Consider the following 18,646-nt stretch of genomic DNA (forward strand, 5'->3'; position numbering starts at 1 on the left):
AAGTGGAATTAGAAAGCTAAGGGATATGAATTTTACCCACTTGAATGTTGTGAAGGATGATGGCAACTTAGGGGGAGGTATTTTTAATGAAATTGCAAGCTCCACTCCCTTGTGCTCTTCTCTGATAATTACCACCTCTTTGCAAGCTTCTTCAATTTCAACCTCTTCCTCTTGGTAGCTTTCTTCCAATTCAATCTTCTCTTCATTGTTTTCCAAGGGCATGGGAGGTTGTGCTTCTTCTTCTTGAATCTCCATCTCTTGATCAACCTCTTCCAAGTTTTCAACTGTGATATGCCTTGGAGGTTGTACACCCTCCTCAGCATCAATTTCAAACGTCTTGGAAGGGGGTTCTATGACTGGACTTTCCCATGGAGGTTCTGCATCTCCTAAGTCTTCAACCACTTCTTCTTCTTCAATAATTCCGGCTTCCTCCGCTTGTTCCAGTACAAAGTCATGCTTCGTACTGTTCAATGGAGTTTCTAGTATCTCCTTCATGCTACGTTCTTCATTAGATTGCCCACATGAAGCCATGAGGGTTCCTTGAGTGTCCGAACATCGGGAAGCTAATTGATTTATCGCTTGTTCCAATTGACGAATGGTTGCCTGAAATTGATCCACTGTTTCCTTGAAACGATCCTTTGTCTCTTGATGCACTCGGCTCTCATAAATAGGATCATAGTGCTCTTGGATTGATGGATATGGAGATAGTGAATATTGAAGTGGTGGTTCTTGTGAGTAATTGGGTTGGAATTGGGGTGGTTCTATATATGGTTCATATGGCTCATAAGGTGGTTGGTATGGTGGTTGAGGGTTAAGGTTATATGGAGGTGAATGGCGGAAAGGGGCTTGTGAGTATGGTGGTCCAAAGTCATGTTGAGGATAGGGTTTATAGGCATATGGTGGTGGTTGTTGATAGTCCATTGGAGGTGGTTGTTGCCATGAGGGTTGATCAAATCCTTGTGGCTCCTCCCATCTTTGATTGTTCCAACCTTGATGCCTGTTCTCATTGTAATTTCCTATTCCTGCAACATTATTGTAACCAGACTCATAGCCAAGTAGCAAATAAAAATTAAAAATAAAAATAAAAACAAATTTAAATTAAAAGGTTATTTAAATTTTGAATTTGAAAATTAAATTTTGAAATTTTGAATTTTAAATTTTTGAAATTTGAAATTTTGAATTTTGAAATTTAAAAATTTTGAAATTTGAATTTTAAAAATTTTTAAATTTGAATTTTGAAATTTGATTTTTTTTTTTGAAATAAGATAAGATAAAATAAAAATTTTAAAATAAAAACCAATAACCTCTTAACTTAAGAAAAATAAAAAATAAAAAACAAAAATAAAAATAAAAACAAATAAACAAGCAAAAATAAAATATTTACAATAACCAATAATAAGGCACACATTTGCAATTCCCCGGCAACAGCGCCATTTTGATGAGAGGAACTTTTGCGTGGTCTAGAAATTTGCGGATAAATCCTCGTTGCATGTACAGTTTCTAAACCTTCAAAAGTCCTTTCACACAAACGTTTTGGTTGTCACAAGTAACAAACCCCTTTTAAATTGATAACCGAGTATTTAAACCTCGGGTCGTCTTCTCAAGGAATTGCAGGGAGGTATGTTCTTATTATTGGTTATGAGTTTGTAAATTGGGGTTTTGGAAGTAAGGTGGGAATATGTTATATGACAAGTAAAATCAAATAATAATAATAAAATCTCTTGGCAAGGTATAAGAACTGGAAGTCCTATCCTGGTTATTCTTATTAATTGTGATGAGAATGGATTTTTTTCTCCTACTTTGTTAACCTCTAACTATGAAGGTAAGTTAAGTGGACGAATTAATTCGAATCCTCAAGTCCCAGTCTTTCCTTGGAAAAAGTTAGAGTTATTGGATCTCGAAGTAATTCTTGAAGAATTCCAATTTTCAATCAACAATGAGTTTGATAACTCAAGAGTTACCAATGACTCAACCAAAGCCAAAAGGGAAAAATCCAAATTATTTATATAAATAAAAGAAAGCAATCATAAATCTGAAATACCTCAAAATATATTAAATAGAAAATCAATCTAAACATAGAGAGTCATAAACAAAATTGAGAAAAGAAATAAAAGAACATTGAACCTGGGATTGAGAGTCACTCCTAAAACTAAGAGAAGTCCTAAATCATAATCCTAAGAGAGAGGAGAGAACCTCTCTCTCTAAAAACTACATCTACTCCTAAAATTGTGAATGTGAAAGCCTCCCTATGAATGGATGCAATCCCTCACTTTATAGCCTCTAATATGTGTTTTCTGGGCCGCGAACTGGGTCGAAAACAGCCCGGAAATCGCTGGAGAAGAATTCAAACACGCTGATTTCCGTCACTGCGATGCGGCCGCATGGAGCACGCGGTCGCGTCGCTTAGCGTCAGGGCAACTATGGCATATTATATATCAAATCGAAGCCCCGGATATTAGCTTTCCAACGCAACTAGAACCGTATCGTTTGGACCTCTGTAGCTAAAGTTATAGCCGTTTGGGTGCGAAGAGGTCAGGCTGGACAGCTTAGCAATTTCTCCAACTTCTTGTATTCCTTCCACTTTTGCATGCTTCCTTTCCATCCTCTGAGCCATTCCTGCCCTGTAATCTCTAAAATCACTTAACACACATATCAAGGCATCTAATGTTAATAAGGGAGGATTATTATTTGGTAATTTAAATCCAAAGAAGCATGTTTTCAATCAAAGCACATAATTAGGAAGGCAAATGTAAAACCATGCAAATAGTATGAATAAGTGGGTAAAGAGTTGATAAAATCCACTCAATTAAGCACAAGATAAATCATAAAATAGTGGTTTATCAGCCATGCTTTCTTGTTTTCCTTTTTCTTCACCTACAAATAATCAAAACAACCAATCAAAGTATCACCAAATTCACAAGGCTTAAAATTCATTCAAAAACCAATTAATTGTAGCTTAAACCTCATGATTTTGTGTCAATTAAAGGGTGGTTGATTGATTCAATAAAACCATACAATTCCACTTCAAATTACTTACTTACAATGCAAGAAAGTGCATAAAACCAAATGAAACAAGTGAAAAATGCTTGAAAAGCTAGCACAAGATGACTTGTCATCACATACACCAAATGAAGGGAGACATACACCATCTGAGAGAGGATGTCAACCAATTCAAGGATAATCAACAACAACAATGGAACCAAGTGAATCAGAACATACAACAACTCCAAGGAAGTATGGAACACCTAAAGGAGCAGCAAGACCAAATCAATTGGGGAGAGATGCAAGGCAGCTTAGGAATGATTCTGGAACAACAACTACATCAGATGGAGGGCCTTGCTGAGTTCAGGCACCTTTATGAAGCAAGAACTGTAGCAAGAGGGGAATATGACTGCTATGCACAAACAAAATTGAGCTACTTGTGCAATGCAGTAGCCAACATGAATCCCGATTATCCTACCTATATGCAGAAGTTGGAGGAACTCAGTACAAGGCAGGAAGAAATCACATACCAGCATAAAGAAAATGTGAAATCCTACATGAGAAGGCTGGGATTCTGGAAATCCAAGGACAAGAAGGCACAAGAAGGATCCTCCAAAAAGGATGATGATGACTCCTCCCCTTCCAAGAAGAAAGACAAAGGAAAAGGGCCAATAAACTGAAGCTGCTCAAGGTTGTTGAGTTCCATGGTTGACACTCTCAAATTTCCAGATTTCTGCTAGTTTCTTTATGTTTAAATTTCTGTTTGATAATAAATAGCAATGCTAGGATAGTTTATGTTTAATGTTTAGTTTTATTTTATGCCTGAAGTCTTTTATGAGTCCTTTTAAATTACAAGAAAGAAAATGCAATGTTAGTCAAGTTCATCAACATCAATACAAGATTAGTTTGTTTCCATAAGATTCATTGTGAGTGTTGTAAAAACAAGAGCAAAAGAGAATAAGACCAAGAGGGAATGTTCAAAAACTAAGGGATAATGAACTAAGTGTAGAACCTTGAATAAACTGGAAAGAAAATGAGTCATGAAGAATAACTAGGCTTAGAAGGTATAACAAGTAGAAGCAAAAGGGTGCTTCTTGACTATCTATAGAACCAAGAAGTAGTAAGAAATAAAGACCCAAGGCTCTGAGCATCAACTACTAGGATGGAAAGAAACACTAAATAGCTCACAAGAGTTGAAAAACCTAGTAGATGCTTGTGGTGAAGATGTGTCAAGAAGAGGCCTGGGCAAGTAAATTCTTAAGGGTGTTTCAACACCTAGTACCCTAAAGCCAACTGGTTTGGAAGTGCTAATTGAAAGCCTAATTTAAGGGTTGTCTTGAGACAAAATACTTAGAGTTGTGGTCAATGAAAAAGAACAAGTGAAAAAGGAAAGAACAACTAAAAAAAAAAAAGAAATAACTCTTGCTACTTCAAGGTGACAATCAATTAAAAGGGCCCCTGAAGCTTATACTTGGAATAACCTTCAAGAACCTAGGAGTTCTTTGTGACATTTAAATAGAAACGATCATGTGTTAAACACTTAGCCTCATCCTTAGTAATGTTGCATTCATTCAAGGTCAAAGTCTCAATTTATCTAAGAACTACTCACAGTGATTTGCTTGGGACAAGCAAAGCTTAAGTTTGGTGTTGTGATGACTTGCATCATCTACCCTTTTTTTTTTCATAAAAAGGACCATAAAAGAGCATAATCTCATTTGATCATTGTAATTCATGCATTATTTGATGAATATTATGGTACATTGCTTTCAAACTGGGCGTGTGAAACTGACGTGCCACTTGGAGTAAACGCCACAAAAAGATATGGACGTGGCACGCCAGGAGTTGGGCGTGGCACGCCAGTACTAAATTCCAGAAAGGATCCTCAAGCTATCTATATGGGCATGGCATGCCATGAACTGGGCGTGGCACGCCAGCTATGATTTCCAGAGGAGCATGATTGAAGGAATTGCATGGGTGTGGCATGCCAGTGTAATTTTCCAGAGAGTAATAATGAAGACCACTAAAGGCGTGTGGCATGCCATGCTGGGCGTGGCACGCCTAGCCCATCTCATACTATGCGCATCCCACTTGAACCATGGGGCATGGCACGCCAGTTCATCCATGCAGAAGGGATCATCACTTGGGCATGCCACTTGGTATCGAAGGCGTGGCATGCCAGCTTCAAAAGTCACTTGGGCGTGCCACTTGAAGAGCCAGGCGTGGCACGCCAAGCTGAAAAGTATCACACTAAAGGGGCGTGCCACTTGAGCATCAACACATGGCATGCCAGTACAAGATTCCAGATAGCAACATTGAAGACCCAAAAGGCTGGGCGTGCCACTTGGTATCGAAGGCGTGGCACGCCAAGCTGGAAAGAGCCACACTGAAGTGGGCGTGCCACTTGAGCATCAAGGCATGGCATGCCAGTACAAGTTTCCAGAGAAGAGGTTGAAAGCCAAAAAGGCTGGGCGTGCCACTTGGTGTCGAAAGCATGGCACGCCAGCTCTCAACTCTCACTTTGGCGTGCCACTTGAAGGACCAGGCATGGCACGCCAGCCACTGGACCAAGGCAAAATACTGGGTGTGGCACGCCAGACCCTAGGCGTGGCATGCCAGTTATATTTTCCAGAGGAGGAGTTAGGAGGCCAACCATATGGGCGTGCCACTTGGTATTGAAGGCGTGGCACGCCAGCTACCATTTCTCACTTCAGCGTGCCACTTCAGCCTCAGGCGTGGCATGCCAACATCACCCATCAACAAGAAGAAGACCTGTGCGTGCCACTTGAGTTCTGGGCGTGGCACGCCAGCGAAGGAGCCAAGCACACAAATGGGTGTGGCACGGCAGACCCTGGGGCGTGCCACGCTAGTTCAACTTCTTATAAGCAAGAAGAAGAGGGAGAAGGCCTGGGCGTGCCACTTGAGGTCAAAGGCGTGGCACGCCAGGCTACACAAGTGCTTAAAGAACCCTGGGCGTGACACTTGGGCTCAAAGGCGTGGCACGCTAGAGATGCCTATGAAGGAGGGAATGCCACTTGAGGAGTTGAGCGTGGCACGCCAAGCCAGATTTAGAGCAGGGCGTGGCATGCCACTGAAGCGCCAGTCACACGCCAGCTGGAAGATCATGCCTATTGAGTTTCTTTTCCCTCCAAATTGTATTTTTTTTTTTCACTTTTGTATTTTCTTTTCTTTCTAGTGCTAGGAGTAGTATAAATAACCCCTGAAAGTACTGAAAAAGGGGTTAAGCAGTTGAGCTATTAGTTATAGTTAGATTTACTTTTTACTTTATCATCTCTTCCATCTCTTGTACTTTTCTCTGAGCTATGAGTAGCTAAATTCCCTCTCAATGAGAGAGGGAGATCTGTTGTACTTGATAGATTAATGATAGTGAATTTCTTCTTCTTTTCATCTTCTCTTTGATTTGCTAGAAGGAATTTCGTTTTAATGCTAGTGTTCAATCACCTTGGAAAAGGGGTTGAATGCAAAATGGGTTTCATGGGAACCTTGGAAAAGGAAACACGAAACTATGCTAGAAATCCCTTCTCACACTTGAGTAGGATCTGGGTTTTGGTGTTTGGATATGGTGACATATAATCCTCCCTCTACTTGGACCTATGATAATGTGTGGTATAATCAGGGACCAAGCATATCTCTCTTCATGAGCAATTAGACCAAGGAATTGGCTATTGATCAAGATCTGAGAGATTGAGTCACCAAGGGATTGGGGCTCAATCAATCATGATTGCCAAGAGGTCAAGGAGTTTCATGATTGAGGAGGATATGAGCTGGATTTAATCCAAAGAGACAACATCTCCTGATCTCAATGAATTCTCTTATTCTTATCTTCCACTTTCTTTATAGCTTCCTTTACATTCTGCAAATCCCCATTCCCATTTACAATTAAGTCATTTACATTTCTGCACTTTACATTATTGCCATTTTCTTTTCTGCACTTTACTGCTTATATTTACTTTTGAGCCATTTATGTTTCTGCCCATTTACAATTCTGCAATCACAATTTATTTTGCTTAGCTTGACTAATTCATCAATCAATTAAAGTTTCTCAAATCTACCAATCTCTGTGGATACGATCTCACTCCACTATGGGTTATTACTTGACGATAATTTTTGGTGCGCTTGCCAAAAGAACGGATTCATCATTTTTATATGGGGTGTGAATTCCGGTCATCAGCCCCTATAAACTCTGTAAAGGAGCTGTCCGTCAAGCTAATGACAGTAAAGAAGCACTTGTTGGGAGGCAACCCAACCATACGTATCTTATAGTTTATTTTCACTCTATTTTATTCTATTTTTGTTTATTTGAGTTTAATTCCATATTAAGTTATTTTCTAATTATTTTCATAGTTTTCCTCATTTTCTAACATTTGTAATCATGTATAGCACTTAGAACAAAAACAAAAAAGCATAGCAGGAGAAACAAACACCCTAGAGGAGACCCCCTGCTAGTGTTGAACGCCAGGCTAGTGTTCAGCGCCAGAGGGGGATGCAAAGTTGGACGTTAAACGTCCAATTGGGAGCAGTTTCAAGCCATGTTTTAACCCCCCCTAGGGCGTTCAAACCCCATTCTTGGTGTTGAACACCAGAAAAAAAGGGATCCCCCTGGTGGCATTCAACGCCAGCCCGACGTTCAACGCCCAGGGGGGAGGCAGCATGCTGAAATTTGAATTGTGGAGTCTTTGGCCAATGGATATAACCCAACCACCAACCACCTCACTATTTACTCACTTTTATCCATTCTCTCTCCTTTTTCACCCTCTTTTCCATCCATATTCATCCATCTCATCACCCATCACTTCCCTAGATTCCCTCAACCCACCTTTCACTCCACTTAATCACCTCTCATCAATCTCATCCATCTCTCTTTCCAACACCCCATTCAAATTCAAACTTTCCCACCTATTCCCCCCTATGACCGAACCCACCCTACCCTCCTCCTATAAATACTCCTCACTTCACCACACCTTCACTACTTCTCCCCTTTTACATACTCTTCACTATACACATTCCCTTTCTTTATTCTCCCCTTCTTCCTCCCCAAAAGCCAAAGCCTATACCATATCCCTTCTATCTCTTTCTTCTATTTTCTTAGCTTTTTTTTATTCTTCTATTTTTATTTGCTCAGGGACGAACAAAGTTTTTAAGTTTGGTGTTGGGCGCTCCGCTTTTTACTCCTTTTCTAACCTCCATGGCACCAAAAACCAGAGAGTCCTCAAGGAAAAGAAAGGAAAAAGCCCCTACTTTTGAGCCATGGGATTTCACAAGATTCTTCTTTAAGGCTCATCAACACCATTTTTATGACGTGATGAGGAAGAAGAAGGTGATTCCTGAGGTCCCCTTCAAATTGAAGGTCGATAAGTACTCAAAGATCCTATATTAGATTCTGAGACAGGGTTGGAAAGTTCTGGCCAACCCCGTGACCGAGGTTGGAGTGTTGATGGTGCATGAGTTCTCTATGCCAATGCCTGGGTCACAAAGAAGCATGATATAAGCGTGAACCCGGAGCTGAAGAATTGGCGCACCATGGTCAGAGGGCACATCATGGATTTCAGCCCCAAGAGTGTGAGGGTGGTGCTACGATTGCCAGAGCCACGAGATGAACCTCATTCATACACTCGAAGGGTCAACACTAACTAAAGGTTGGATCAATTTCTTGCTGACATATGCGTACCTTGAGCTCAGTGGAGGAAGGATGCTCAAGGTTGGTCTTACCAGCTGGGTAGGCTTGACCTCAGGCCAGTGGCTAAAGGATGGTTGGAGTTCATCCAATGTTCGATCATCCCTACGAGTAACCGCTCTGAGGTTACAGTCGAGCGAGTAGTGATGATTCATTGCATTATGCTCATTAATGAGGTGGAGGTACATGAGGAGATCCCACAGGAGTTTTACAGAGTAACCGACAAACCCTCCACCTCTGCGAGGCTAGCATTCCCTCATCTCATTCACCGATTATGTTCAGCGGCTAGAGCTCACATAGAGGGAGATACCTTGATCGAGAAGGAGAGGCCAATCACAAAGAAGGGTATGGAGCATGCTAGGGAGTCCGTGCAAGGACCACAGCAAGAGCCAGTTCCACCATCTCTACAGGATATATCGGAGATGCCTCAAGGGATGTACTTTCCTCCCTATGACTATTGGGATCAGTTGACCACATCTTTAGGAGAGCTGACATCATCAGTTGATCAGCTGAGGTTGGAGCATCAGGACCAGTCTGCTCTCCTCCATCAAATGATGGAAGATCAAAGGAGACTGATGGAGGAGCAAAGAAGGCAAGGGAGTGACATTGAGGAGCTTAAACGCTCTGGAAGATTCCCTGGAGGGAGCAGTAACTGCCATCACTGAGATGGTCTAGTTTCATTCTTCCTATCTTTAATTTATCTCTGTTTTCCAGTATTTCCATTATGTATGTTATATGTTTTCTATTCTAGTTGCATGATCACTCTTAGAATTTTTTTGGCCTTCTAATAATTGTTTATTTTTTGTTTCTTTTTACATGTCTTATGTATTACACATCAAGCTTAAAAAGAAAAATTTATTGAAAAAGAAGTAGTAAAATGCATAAGATCTTGAGTTATATTATGAGTTATTATGATTACTTTGATATGGTGGCCTTATCTCTATTTTCTGAAGGTATGATTTAACTGTGCATATTTGATGTTAAAGTTGAGAATATTGGTTCTCGAGGAACAAAAATTTAGAGAAATATTATTGATTCTCTCAATTAAAGAAAAATATTGATTTTTGAAGCAAAAGAAACAACAAAAAAGGAACAAAAAGAAAAAGAAAATTAAAAAAAGGTCCAAGGCTTTGAGCATCAATGGTTAGGAGGGTCAAAACTGATCTAAAGCTCAAAAGAGTGGATTTTTCCTAACCATATGCTTGTGGTGTGATAGTGTCAAGTAATCTTTGAGACTGAATACTTAAAGTCGTGACCAATGCTGTTACAGAGTATGCCTAAGGCTCTGAGCACCACTTTCTAGGAAAAGTAAAAAGAAAAAAAAATTAGAACTCAAAGAGTTTCCCAATTAAGTGCTTGTGGTGTTTATGTATCAAGTTAAGCTTGAAAACAAAACACTTAGAGTCACGACTAGGCTCAAAGGTGCAAAGCATCAAAGAAAATAAAAGCTGTGTTCAAGAATCAACTAAAGCCTAAAGAAGAGAATCAATAATATCATCCGAGTTCTAGTTCTGAAGGATACCAATATTTCTAAGCTTTAAAGGATAGTAAGATGCCAAAACTGTTCAGAAATAGAGTTTCATTAGCTCTATTCAGTAATTAGACCTGAGCTTAATTGACAACTCGAATCTTGTGTGTTTTCTCTTTCTTGGTCTTATGTTGTTTTGGTTGCTTAAGGACAAGCAACAGTTTAAGTTTAGTGTTGTGATGTGTGATCATCTTATACCCTTTTTCTAGTCATTTTTATATTGTTTTTAGTTAGAATTTAATTACTTTTACTTGATTTTAGTGCAAAAATAACCTTTGGATGCTACTTTGAGTTTTTCTTGTGTTTTTATGGTTTTAGGTAAAATTCGGAGCAATTTGAAAAAGCCTGGAGCAAGAAAGGAAAATACTGGCAGTTTCCCCTTGGGCGCTGAATGCCCATCTGCCGTTCAACGCAAGTAGGGGGCATGAGATCAAAAGCGCTTCCCCCTCTCTAGCGTTCAACGCCCAATTCTGGCGCTGAACACCAGCAAGCAGCTCGTTTCACACATCATTGGGCCTCCAAGTAGATTTAGCACTTATTAGTTTTATCTTATTTTATCTTTGTAATATTTTATTTTAGAATAATATCTTTTAGGTTTAGCATTTATTATTAGGTTAGTATTTAAAGGAGAAGATCAATTAGGTTAGAATCATCTTTCTCCTGCACTTTTCAGAACCCTATTTTCTCTATAAGTTACGAGCAGCTAAACCTCCTGGTTAAGGTTAGGAGTTCTGTTTATTTCTATAGATTAATATTATTACTCTTCTATTTTAATATGTGTTTGTTTCAATTCTAAGGTATGATTTTGTTCTTAATCTAATGAAACTGGGTGGAACGGAAGTATGACCTTTTTTCTATATGGGTTCTTGTGATACTCGGGAGAGATCGCTTGAAGCACAGCTTGAAACACACCTCCTAGACGGCTAATCCATAACCTGTTGGGGATAAGGAACATCTGTTCATCTGGGATTTGGGGTAATTAGGGCCTTTGTGGTATAAACTAGTTTTCTGAACTTCACCCTCCAATTCGAATTGAATGACCAGGGAAGTGGCGTTTGATGAGGCAAAGGAGATTAATCACTAAGGGATTAGGGTTAATCACTTATAGTTTGCCATAGAATGAATCATTTATTGTTAAAATATTTAGTAAGAAGTTTTAATCCGAAAAGATAAACATCTCCGAGACGTTAACTGTTTTCTTATCATTGTTTTACACCAAACCTTTTATTGCTTTCTTTATTATTTTGTCTTATGCACTTTCAAGACAACCATCTTTTACTGTTTTCCTGACTAAGTCCAACAGGATAACTATTACTTGCTCAGTCTGACAATCCTCGTGGGATCGACCCTCACTCACCTGAGGTATTACTTGGATGACCCGGTGCACTTGCCGGTTAAGTTGTGCAAGTTCTAATTTCGCGCACCAAGCACCTTCATCATTGCACCAAAAAATAAAGTTCATAATCGATGACAAAGTAGTGATTATTTATGGAGAATAAGATTGGCTGGTTAGCAAATTATCCAATATTGTATACATTGAAGCTTCAAAAGAAGCTTTAGAAATAGCATTTCAAACTTTCAAAAATTGCTAATACAACCAATATGGATTTAACTCCAAATCTATGGATCTCTAGTGCTTCTAACGATGATGAGAGAATGATATATTCCGGAACGAACTGGGAAAGAAATGTCAAAGTATTATGAGATCACTAACTCTTCCCAAAAATATAGAAAAGAGTGGCCTTGGTTACATTCTCACCAAGTTTGACAAGAAACAAATCATGATGCAAAAGAGAGAAAAAAGACTAGCCCAATTAAAAAATTGAGAACCAAGAATTGTGGGGTCCTAATTTGTAATGCTCAAATAAATTTTTCTAGTATGGGATGGATACTTTTAGACACCATGGCATTGATAAGCGAAGGTCCTGATGAATCAAGAAACTGAGTCTACTTAGACTCTCCAGAATTGAATTCAATAATTGGAGTATCATTGATTTGGTTGTGATCACTTAGTATTATCTAAGGCTTTAGGATAATTTATAGTAAAATGGGCTTGATTTTTGACATTTTAGTGTTTCTATAAAATGTATTTGAAGTTTGTTTCTTTTTCTAAATTTGTTCTTACATTTAAAGATCTTGACATCCTTTTACATATTCTCCTTTATTTTCCTTTCTTTTTGCTTCTATCACCATTCACTTAATTTTATCATTCTTTTGTTAATCAACGATTTTTTATGCAAATTATCTTTGCTTGTTCAATCTTTATTCTTTCCCTCGTTCTCAAATATGTTACACGAGTGCAGATCTGAAAATGAATATCTTGAGAATGTACTTTTTGAGAATGGCAATACTAAAAATTCATTGTATAATTTTGATTATCCTATTAACCAAGCAGATGAAGATTATGATTTAGATCCCTTATTATAATTGAAAATATTGATAGAACAAGAGGATAAAAAAATACAATCACCCCAAGATAAAAAAGAAGTCAAAATTGGTGTCACTTTTGTACACAAAAAAGAGTTAATCACTCGATTGCTTGACTATAAAGATATCTTTGCATGGACATATCAAGATATCCATAGCTTATATACAAATATAGTTGAGAATAAACTGCCGCTTAAACTATGATATGTCCCAATAAAGCAAAAGTTGAGATGAATGAGACCAGAAATGTCTCTAAAGATTATAGAGAAAGTCAAAAAGTAACTGGATGTTGGATTTTTAACTGTTGTTAAGTACTTAGAATGGGTGATCAATATTGTTCCTGATCCAAAGAAAGACAGAAAAGTTTGAATATGCATTGATTATAGAGATTTGAATAGAGCTAGCCCCAAAAAGGACTTTCCTTTGCCGATGTTCCGAAGTTTAGTGAACTCACCAACCAAGTAAATCGGGATCCCGCCTTCTTTTGGTGCAATAAGGTTGGTCCCTATAAAGATATTCTGATGCTTAATTAAGTAAAATTTCAAGTAGACAAATAAATTAGAACATGTGTGTGTATTTGTCGTAGTACCCCATTCTCTATGTTCCTCAATTTATAATCTCTTCCCCTTTGCTTGTGATTTAAAATCGTTTATTTGGCTTTTATTACCTTTCATGGATAATGACTGGTTAATTATCCTTTTTCTCTATTACAACATTACTATGTTTCTCCTTATGACCTTGTTAGTTTTTTTTTTTTTTTTTGTCGGTGACCTTGTTAGTTGAAATCCCTGAAGATTCTCTCTCTTGGGCTTACTATTAGTCGTTACTTTGGTTTGTGGGCTTGGGCTTAGTACAAAACATCTGCATATTGATGTATTAGTTGAGAATACTACTCTAGATGCATTCTTCTCTTTTATGGATGAATTTTCAGTACAATCTGAAAAACCCTACCACACAGAGCTTTATACCTAGGACGTAAATAAAAGGTGGTAAGGCGCTACGACCTCTAAATAAAAAATACATAAATAGATATATATTAAGGTAGAATGATGAATGTCAGAGGAATTTTGATAAAATCAAATGACATCTACAAACTCCTCATATACTGGTCCCATCTATAAAAGAAAGACCTCTCATTTTGTACGTGATAGTACTTGATGAATCCATGGGATGCGTACTAGGATAAATTGATGAATATGGAAGAAAAGAACATGCCATTTACTATTTAAGTAAGAATTTTACTAATTATGAGATAAAATACTCATTATTGGAATGAATATGTCGTGTATTGGCATAGACAACTCATAGATTAACGCAATATATGTTGTTTCATAGCACTTGGTTGATAACCAAAATGAATCTAATCAAGTACATATTTGAAAAGCCGGAGCTAACAAGAAGGATGCCCGTTCGCAAGTCCTTTTGTCTAAATACGACATAACCTATTTTGCCCAAAAGGTAATAAAAACAAGTGCCTTAGCAAAGCTTCTTGCTCATCAACACATAACAGATTATTGGGGTAATTCCATTTGACACTACAAAAAAGAGTCTAATTTCAAAGGAGTTTTATAATGGAAGTTTAAAAAATATCCCGCAAATAAACTTAAGGAACCAAGTTTTCCCTTCCATGTTTGACGAGATTTAGAGCGGCGATTTTAATTTTAATTAGTAGGGTTTCTAAAAACCCCCCTTCAAATTAAATTCCTAATACCAAAAATCTCTAACGCGCCAAATCAATTCACTAAATTCTCATTCCCCCCCCCCCCCCCCAAAGCCTCTCTAAAATCGTCTCTTGGCTCGCGCTCATTGCTTAGTCCTCAAATTGTTCTTTCTTCTTCGACGATTCTTCTGACTTCACTTGGGATTTTCGAGTTCTTTGTTATTGTCGTTGCTGGCCGTTCGCGTCGCAATTGCTTGGATTCGCACTGACTACTTCGCTGTTCACGTCTTGTCTTCTCCCTTCTCTGTTCCTCAGTCATCTTCCAAAGGTATATATGTGTCAAGTGCTCTTGGGCTTTTTTATTTGTTACTATTGGCTACTTTTTGGTATTTAAGAAGTGTGTGATTTTGTGGTTCTTTTGGTTGGAAATCAGTTTGTCAAAGTTTTATCTCCAAATACTGTTATGATTGCTACACTGATGTTGTGCAGTTATTTAATTTTGTGTTCGCTAAACTTAGTTTCTACAGGTTGTATTAGGTCATAAAATATGGAAATAACAGTCATTTCTCAACTATGAAACTAGCTTTTGTGAGTAACTAGCTTGAACATGTAAGTTGTATTAGACTCACAATAACAGCAAATTGATATTGGCCTTGTTGGTATCCATGGATCAAAATCTCTAAGGTCATCCTTGCAAGTGAACCTATTTCTGAAGTGTGGAAATTGGTTAGTTCTTATGCATTATTAGTTTAGTGGTCATGATTTGATGCACAATTGTTCTTGGGGTTGACTTCGTATCTGTTCATAATGCAAAATATAAATAGATTATTAGAAGTGTATTTTAGACTTAGGCTTGTTGCCTGACAAGGATCTTTTATAAATTTATTTTAGGTTTAATTATTCTGTTGGTTCCTATAGTTTCAAAAAATTTTAATTAGGTCTCTATACTTTTTTTCCTTTTAATTAAGTCCTTGTACCAATTTATTTTTTTAATTGGGTCCCTACACTTTTTTTTCCTTTTATTTGGGTCCCTGCATCATTTTTTTAGTTGGGTCTCTATACAATTAAGCCAAACTGCTAAGAGGGACCTAATTGAAAAAAAAAAATTGGTGTAGGAATCCAATTAAAAGAAAAAAAAAAGTATAAAGACCTAATTAAAAATTTTGTGAAATTATAGGGACCAATAGAGTAATTAAGCCTTTATTTTATTCTCTTTATTTTAATAAACTAAAAGCATGCTAGTGTCACATACATTATTTAATTTGGTATGTTCATTGTGATGTTCTCCCCTGGTTTGTAAATATTGTCCTACTCACTTCTTTTATTTTCATTATTGTTGCCTTTTTTATCATAGTAGAAAGTAAGTATTTGTATTATTATTAATATTGACATTATATGTTTTGCCAGTGAAAATGTTTGATATACAATATTCAACTTGGTCAACTTTGAAGACTTCTAGCAATGCTCCACTATGTATTCCTTATTCTTTTATAGTTATTATCCTATAAAAGCTTCAATTTGGATCAAATTCTAGTTGATACTTAAATTGGATTATCACTTCTAGGTAATTTTACTTCTTTCTTTAAAACTTATTACATGATTATCACCGTTGGATTTTATATTATCATTAGGTTTCATTGATACTGTTGTATTATATTTAGCATTACTACTTTACTTGCATAGTGTGTGAGGATTCCTTTTACCTGATCTTGTGTAACTGCATGATTGGTGCCTAATGTTATTGTGCAATAACTTCTCATTATAGGTAGCTTATTCTTTGATATTGATCGTTGTTTTTCAAGAGCGTATAAATTGTCATTGTGGAATTTCGCTCAAGACTTTGTTTTGGATTGCATCTTAAGATAACCTATTTGTACCTGGTCTAATTGTCTTTTTTGCTGAAATCTTTTTTCTTTGTTAGTTTTTGGATTAGTTTTCTTTAACAATAATTAGCTCTCTGCTATAACATAATTTCAATTATAAAAATCTCAAGTTGTACGTGAAAGGTTGGGACTTTAATTAGATAGTTTCCTTTGTGTGCAGAAAATATGTGTACAAACACAATATTGAATATATTCCTTATTTTAAATTAAGTGCTTCTAAACATGTGGAGCTTTATTCTTAGTCCCTAAACAGAGGCAAGTGTTGAATTTCTAATTTTATTCTCTTTAAATTGGAATATGAGTTTGATATCAAGGATAGTGTCTGTATTGGGGTATATATAAAAATAAAATAGAAACAATTATTTTTTTTCCGTTCTCTTCTCAAACCATGGAACCAAACCTTTTCCCCTTGTGTGTTTTGTATGTCATAGCTTTATTCATTTTAGTTGAGTTATTTGAATTTTTGTTGTGTTGTTTTGTTTTGTGTGATTGATGCAAAAAAAAAAAAGATAGAAGAATGACATACTGAGAATTTTGGAAGTGTGTGTGTTGATACCGTTTTATGATAGTTCTCATAAAAGTTGAATAACGAGTTCAAGTTTTAATATGCATGTTTTAATTTTACTTATTGTGTTCTATTAAAGTTTTATTATTCTAATGTAGTTAGATGTTATCTATAATTAATTTTGAATATATTTTTCGTATTTTCTATCTCAAATTTGGAGTTGACTTATTGGATATAATATAGGTTTGAATTAGTTCTGATGGCTTTATTATTATCATTGTAAAACTCAGTTAAATAGTAATTAATAAATTAATAGTTAATAAATTAAATTATAAGTGAAGAATACTTGGAAATTTAAAATTTATAATTTGGAAGGATAAAAATATTTAGAACATAAATTAAAACGCTAATCTTAAAAGTTTTGGCCTAGAAATTGGCCAACGAGTTAAAACAAGTGAACTAGATCTATGTTGGGTCCAAACCCAAGGCTTATAAGGCTTAGACTTGAACCATTTCAGCATCCTTCCCTTCTAAACACATTTAGCAGAGAGAGAGAGAGAGAGAGCTAAGTTTTATCACCAATTTCAGTGAGTAAAGATAAGAGATACTTTTCCCATGTGTTCATTAAATTTTATGAAATCCTAGTGATTGAATATTGTGTATATTATGTGAAAATAGTATAAATTGAGTATTAAAGGCATTAAGTTTTGTCTTGCTTGCTCCCAGTTGGAATGTTGATCTTCCGTTATAAGATGCGGCTGGACACTTAGACCTTTCCGTTATATTTCGATACGTGTGTGTTTCCGCTTGCAATTTTCTTTAATTCCTTTTCAGGCTTTTCGTTTAATAATTTCTTCTAATTATATATATGTATTACAACTCCATCTTGAGTCATACTACTTTATTACCATTGACTTATAACTCGAGTATAAGAATATGAATGGTAGGATGTTACAATTATCATCATCATCATCATCATCATCATCAAAGTTCATCCTTATATTCATTTTAGAGGCTTGCTGAAATGCTAGATTTTGAAATTAAGTGATGGGTTGCAGGAAAAGAAGGAAACTTGCGTGCTTTGCTCTCCACCTTAAAATATGTATGTTCTTATTGCACACATTTTGAATAATGTGATTTTTTTTGTTAGATCCATGTAATGCCAAGAAGTATATAGTACTATAGTCTTAAATAACTTATTTATTTTTTCATTTAGAATTCTCGGGTATAAATTCTTTGAAATTGAATGGTGGAACTTTGTAATTTTGGATATACATTTTCTCACACATTTCTCATCAATCTACCACCTTTGGGCTAGATGTACATGATGCCCTTATTCTCAAACTATCTTATTGATTGTATAATTTTCAAGTGTTATTGTAACTTCTATGTGCAACTTGAATGCTTTATAAAAAGAAATAATTTTTGGTAGCCAGTGGCAATCAATAGTTTTCTGAATGTTGATTATGGATTGTTATCATTCTAAGTGGTTTCTAAAAAGGGTTTCAACATAGTTTGTGATCACCAGACTTTGTCAGTAAACAATTGTTCAATATGGATTTTGTAAAATGTGTGAACCCATACACTTTTATGTTTGTGTAGTTTTGACTTAATATTAGGCAATAAAAAAATACATTGGCCGTTTATGTGGCTTTTTGAGTGATCACATGACCTTTTAACAATTTTTAATATTATAATTTAATTTTTTTTATATTTGCTTGTAAATTTATGTGGGTGTCAAAATCTCACAATATTGTTTAAAATTTTTTCTTTTCAAAGTTATGGAGTTTTAAAACACCGCAAATATAAAAACTGATACAATTTACAGCAGACATAAAACTGCCGCAAGCGGTTTTTCAAAAATTGACACAAACCAATTGTAGGACATCTAACTGCAGGGGTTTTTGAAACCGCCGCAACAATATTTACAGGGGTCAAAAACTGCCATAAATTAAAAAAAAATTGCCGC

The sequence above is a fragment of the Arachis ipaensis genome, chromosome B7 (assembly GCF_059453495.1).
Source record: "Arachis ipaensis isolate K30076 ecotype BB chromosome B7, ASM5945349v1, whole genome shotgun sequence".
NCBI lineage: Eukaryota > Viridiplantae > Streptophyta > Magnoliopsida > Fabales > Fabaceae > Arachis > Arachis ipaensis.